Below are 6352 nucleotides of genomic sequence, written 5' to 3'. Positions count from 1 at the left end.
GTGGTGAGAGCCGACATCCCTGTTGTGTTCCAGATCTTAGGGGAAAGGCTCTCAGTGTTTCCCCATTGAGAATGATATTTGCTGTGGGCTTTTCACAGATGGCTTTTATGATGCTGAGGAAAGTTCCCTCTATCCCTACACTCTGAAGAGTTTTGATCAGGAATGGATGCTGAATTTTGTCAAATGCTTTCTCTGCATCTATTGAGAGGATCATATGGTTCTTGTGCAGGACACTGATCTGCTGTCCCCCGGCACCCTGGTCAATGTGGCACATGGCGCCAGTAGCAGCGGTGGTGTGGAGAGCAGCCGGCACCTGAGCCGCAGCAACATTGATATTCCCCGAAGCAATGGTGTTAAGGACCCCAAAAGGCAGTGGCCCCGAAAGAGGAGCGACTCATCCACCTACGAGCTGGACACCATCCAGCAGCACCAGGCCTTCCTATCCAGCCTCCATGCCAATGTGCTGAGGAACGAGCCCAGCTCCCGCCGTTCGAGCAGCTCCACCATGCTGTATGGCTCAGGGGCCGTGGGGAAATTTGACTATGAGATCGCAGATCTTTTCCTCTTTGGGTGCCCACTGGGGCTGGTCCTGGCCTTGAGGAAAAGTGTCATCCCTGCCCTGGATGTTTTCCAGCTGCGGGCGGCCTGCCAGCAAGTCTACAGCCTCTTCCACCCCGCGGACCCGTCGGCCTCCCGCTGGAGCACAGCTGGAGTGGAGATTCCAGGCCCTGCTGCCTTTCAGCATCCCCCGCTACCAACGCTACCCGCTGGGGCACGGCTACTCCACACTGCTGGCAGACGCACTCCAGACCAACAACACGGTCTTTCAAGAGCACATGTCCCCCTCCTCGCCCAGTGCCGCCACCACCACCCAAGACTTCCGCCGAGCCAGTGAGATCAGCATTGCCAGCCAGGTGTCGGGCATGGCCGAGAGCAACACAGCATCCAGCATTGCCCAGATTGCAGCAAAGTGGTGGGGTCAGAAGCGACTATGCCCTGTACTGCCCTGATGCCCTGACAGCCTTCCCCACAGTGGCCCTGCCCCACCTCTTCCACACCAGCTACTGGGAGTCAACAGATGTGGTCTCCTTCCTGCTGAGACAGGTCATGAGGCATGACAACTCCAGCATCTTGGAGCTGGATGGCAAAGAGGTTTCGGTGTTCACCCCCTCAAAGCCAAGAGAGAAGTGGCAGAGCAAGAGGACCCATGTGAAGCTGAGGAATGTGACCGCCAACCACCGGATCAATGATGCAGTCGCCAATGAGGATGGCCCACAGGTTCTGATGGGCCGGTTCATGTATGGGCCCCTGGATATGGTCACTCTGACTGGAGAGAAGGTGGATGTGCACATCATGATGCAGCCACCCTCGGGCCAGTGGCTGTACCTGGACACACTGGTGACCAACAGCAGCAGGCGGGTCTCCTACACCATATATGAACCCCACCGCTGGGTGTGGGCGTCTACCCCATCAAGATGGTGGTCAGGGGAGACCACACATTTGCTGACAGCTACATCATCGTGCTGCCCAAGGGCATGGAGTTTGTGGTCTTCAGTACTGATGGCTCCTTTGCCACCAGCGTGCCCATCATGGGCAGTGACCCCAAAGTGCGGGCCGGGGCTATGGACGTGGTACGGCACTGGCAGGACCTGGGCTACCTCATTATCTATGTGACGGGCCGGCCTGACATGCAGAAGCAGAGGGTGGTGGCATGGCTGGCCCAGCACAGCTTCCCCCACGGCGTGGTGTCCTTCTGTGATGGCCTGGTGCACGACCCGCTGCGGCACAAGGCCAACTTCCTGAAGCTGCTCATCTCTGAGCTGCACCTGTGCGTGCACGCGGCCTACGGCTCCACCAAGGACGTGGCGGTCTACAGCTCCATCAGCCTGTCCCCTATGCCGATCTACATCATGGGCTGGCCCACCAAGAAGCTGCAGCAGCAGTGCCAGGTCATCATGGATGGCTGTGCGGCTCACCTGGCCCAGCTCAAGAACAACCACCAGGCACGGCCGGCCCGCAATGCTGCCACCCGCATGGCACTGTGGAAAGGCAGCTTCGGCCTGCCAGGCCAGGGTGACTTCTTGTGCTCCCGGAACCACCTGCTCTGTACCATCTCAGCCAGCCCAGCGGGCCTGGCCACCGGCATGATCGGACACAGAGCCAGGCAGATGGTGACAGCGGGGACAGCGCAGCATGAGTGTGGCAGCTGGCTGCTGGGGCCGCACCATGGCCCGCCGGCTTGAGCCAGGGGCAGCCGCGGGCCCCAAGTAGGACACCGTTAGTGAGGCGCTGTGGTCTCCATGGTGCTAGGCCAGGGCGGCCAGCCCCGCCAGGAGGCTTGGCCTGGGCACACAATGTCAACTGGAGACAAGCTTGTCCCAGGGCCTGGTAGAGGACATAGGCCATGCCACACAGCCCTCCTAGCCCTGCCTCATGTCCTAGGGTCTGAGGGGTTCCAGCTTGCAAGAAGACCTGTCCCAGGATGACAGAGGGACCAGGAGTCCCCATGCGGACTGGCCCATGAGGCACTCCTAGACATTTGCCCTGCGTTGACCTCCCAGCATCCTGATGCTGGACTTGGGCCCAGCCTGTCACCTCCCATCCACTAGCTCACCCTTACCCCTCCAGATCCCCTCCCACTTGGTAGCAGCTCCACTGGGGGACAGCCTGCTTCTTGTTAACTCAAGTTACTCAACGGTTCAACCTCACTGGTTTTGCACTGATTTTTGAGAGTGGAGATCCATTACTGTCTCCTGTGACTACAGACATGCATGAAAATCCAACGTTTGCTAATCTGGGACCTATAGCCACACAGAAGGCTCCAGGGCAGCAAATCTTTGTGCAAGCAGGAGAGAAAGGCCATATCTTAATTTCTGCAGCGCTGCCTGGCCCACCAGCACTGTGGCAGCCCCGTACCCTTGTCCACCTGTCCACGTGCTCCACTTGGAACCCAGTCCGGTGGCGAGGCCCAGAGCCGGCTCCCAAGAAGCTATGCCTTGGGCTCCTGGGCCTAGCCAGGCCCAGCCTCCTCTTCGACGCCTCGCCTGCCGCCAGTCAAGGCCATGTGCCTTGGCTTTCCTGCATTTCTACACCTTTCTACTTCTCCAATCTGATTTCTATGAGGTTTTTTTTAAAAGAGGAAAAACAAAACAAAACAAAAAATAAAAAACAAATATGCCTTCTGGCCCTCTGGCCCTCTCGGCGCTCTCTGGAACCCCAATAGATTTTTTCCTTCTGAGGCTATTATTTATTTCCCTTAACCTTTCCTCATGGTCTTTTAATTGTTTTTCTTTTTTCCTCAGCTTCCTTCCTGGTCATCAACTTGTCCTCTATGTCTCTCACTTTCTTCTACCTCATTAACCCTCAGTCGTTAGCACCTCCAGTTTGGTTTGGATTGCATCTCATTTAATTGATTTTTAATTTCGGCCTGATTAGATCTAAACTCTGCAGTCATGAAGTCTCTTGAATCCTTTATGCTTTTTTCCAGAGCCACAAGTAGCTTTATAATTGTGCTTCTGAATTGGCTTTCTGACATTGAATTGTAATCCAAATTCTGTAACTCTGTGGCAGAGAGTACTGTTTCTGATTCTTTCTTTTGTGGTGAGTTCTTTCTAGTCATTTTGCTCAGTGCAGAGTGGCTGCATGAGCGGGCTGAGTCAAGAATATCAACCACGACCTAAATAAATTTCACCCTAGATGATTCTGCTGAGGTCAGAGACCAGAAATTGAAAACAAAGATCAGAATGAAATAAAACAAAAGGACCACTAAAGTGAAAAACAAATTTAAAAAAAAGTAGTAAAAAATAAAAGGCCAAGAATCCCAAAGAAGAGGGGAAAAAAAGAAAAAAAGAAAAAAGAAAAATAAAGGAGAAGAAAAAAGAAAGGGAGGGAAGTGGGGGATGGTGGTGATGACAAAGTTGTATTGGAGGGAGAATGTAGCTTATCTGAGGGGTTCTAGAGGGTGATCCTCTTGATTCTGAATATATTAAGTTCTGTATGTTAGAAGATGCTCAGTCCCAAATTTATATAAACCAGAAATACTTGTAGAAGGCCCCGACACTAACCACCAAAACATAAATGAGATAAAAGAGGGGGGCAGAATGGGAGTGAAGAGAGAATATAATCTCACAGAATGAACCAGCACGGTATACCTCTTGGTTCTGGGTGCATGCTGGTCATGTTTTAGAAGGTATTAACTTCTGCCATTGTAGAACAAAATGAGGCAGAGAAAACAAAAAACACAAAACAAAACAAGACAAAACAAAAAAAGTATCTTGTATATTTCCCAAAATTAAGTTGAGTATGTTGAAGGGAATCTAGAAGTGGAAAATATATCTAGGACCTGTAGTTGTAGAAGTATGAAAGTCAAAAAGAAAGAATCCTAAAAATGAAGAGGTGGTAAAATATTTTAGTTAAGGTGGGAAAAGAGAAAAAAAATTGGAAATTTATAGTCTGATATAAAAATGAGTTGTACTGGAAAAAGGAAGAAAGAAAAAACATTAGGAGGGGTAGCCTCTGGTTCTACATACTGTAAATCCCTTGACTTCCCCTGGAGCTTTCCAGCGCTGCCTGGTCCAGAACTTGCTCTTCCCCTGTCCTTCCAGCTGGTCTTTTGGGGGAGGGGCCGGCTGTGCTGATTCTCAGGTGTGTGCACCTGGGGGAGGAGCCCTGCCCCCACCCCTGCTGGGTGCCAAGCTCAGTAGAGCTGTTTACCCTGTGAGGCCTCTGTCCTCTGGTGGTCCCTCCAGGAGGAACAACAACACTGGCAGAGGCAAGCTCTCCAGCTCTAGAGTCAGCTCCCCACTAGTAACTACCACAGTCTCCCAGTCCACACTGGCCTAGGTGCTCTCGGGGAGGCGGGGCACTGATCTACCCAGATTGGGGCGCCTGGTGGCAGGAGAGTTCTCCCTGTCCTGTGCCCTCCCTGCCTCCACCTGTCCCAGGAGGAGCGCAGGATCCTGGGCTGTGTCTGCTTGGCGCCTTGGGATCCGGGGCCTGTGCTGCTGGAATTGTGCTCTCCGGGCTGCGGCTCCCCAAGGGAAGGGGGCGCAGACTCCTTGGCTTGGAGCCGCCTACCTGACTGACTGGCTTCTTCCAGATACCAAATAAAATCTTTAAAAAGAAAAGAAAAGTGATTCCTGAGCACAATTCTTCAACTGCTTCTCACCGGGAGCAAGTCTGAGACCTTCCTCTGAGTGGAGTCACTGCAGGCCTGTCAGAAATGGTGGAGCTCTTGGATCTGCATGTCTGTTGCTAGGGTAATTTCACAACAGGATTCAACTGGATTCCAAAGAGGATTTGCAACAAAAGTCTCATTCTGTGGTAAACAAAAAAGTGGCATGTTGGAATCTTCACATTTTTGGCTAGGTGACTCTTCAAATACCAGGTGGAATCAACATGGTAGGCTTTACCTCAGTGGCAGCTCTTTTGCTCTGGATCTGGAAACCAACACATGTAGAAAGACACAGCCATCACTTCAATATTCAGTTCAAGTTTGATGTTCCTGTGTTATACCTTGTCCTCCTTTTCTAGTTTTTTACTGTGCTCTGGGGGAAAAGAAAAGACTCAAAATTGCAATGAAATGATGAAGGTTTATGGTTTTTTGTTTTTGTTTTTTTCAAATTCCCAAGAAAGTAGTGGAAAAGAGCCCTCCTAACCATTGTGAATTTTTTTTTTGTTTTGATTTGTTTTTGTATTATTTAGTGATAGAATTAGTGGTACAGCTAGGTTCTTTTTATTTTTCTTATTTCAGAAACAAAAGTTCTATAATAAATTCCTATTTACTTTGAATTATGTGTGAATTCCTGTTTTGGCTTTTAAACTGTAGGTGAAATTCACTTTTATGAATGTCAAGAAATAATGACTATATAAAAGAGGGAAGTTTTAGCTTTCATAACTCAGCAACACAATTCTTGCTCTAACCTTCTCTTTTTTAGCACTTTGTGTTGCTTTTTATTTTTCTCTCCTATCAGCTCTCACATTGATGTCATTCAAATATAAAGGTAAGAAAAGTGCCAAATTTATATTTGTATCTAAAACAGGCCTGTGGTACAGGTCTTCTGACAGGAAAAGTGATAGCAAGGAAAGAAACAAACAAACAGTAATAAAAAGGCGTACAATAAATAGATTCAATGCAGGCAATAGAAGGAAATTTCTAATGTATATATATTAATTTCTTGGAAGTTAAAACCAAAGAAATTGCCCAGAAAATTGAATAAAAAGATGAAAAGTATAGAATATATGAAAAGAAAAGAGGACTATCCTAGGGGTTTCACCATAAGTAATTAAGTGGAAGTTCAACTAAAATATAAAACAGAAAAAATTTTGAAGAAATACTGCAAGAGAATTTCCA

At 49.3% G+C, this 6352-nt stretch overlaps 1 pseudogene; it reads left to right on the top strand.

Moving 5' to 3' along the window:
- The first annotated feature begins 214 nt into the window (after positions 1 to 214).
- On the top strand, positions 215 to 5711 carry LOC112644676 (membrane-associated phosphatidylinositol transfer protein 2-like; annotated as a pseudogene).
- Positions 5712 to 6352: the final 641 nt, after the last annotated feature.

This window comes from Canis lupus, chromosome 1, assembly GCF_003254725.2.
Source record: "Canis lupus dingo isolate Sandy chromosome 1, ASM325472v2, whole genome shotgun sequence".
Lineage (NCBI taxonomy): Eukaryota > Metazoa > Chordata > Mammalia > Carnivora > Canidae > Canis > Canis lupus.
This window is presented reverse-complemented; position numbering and strand designations above follow the sequence as displayed.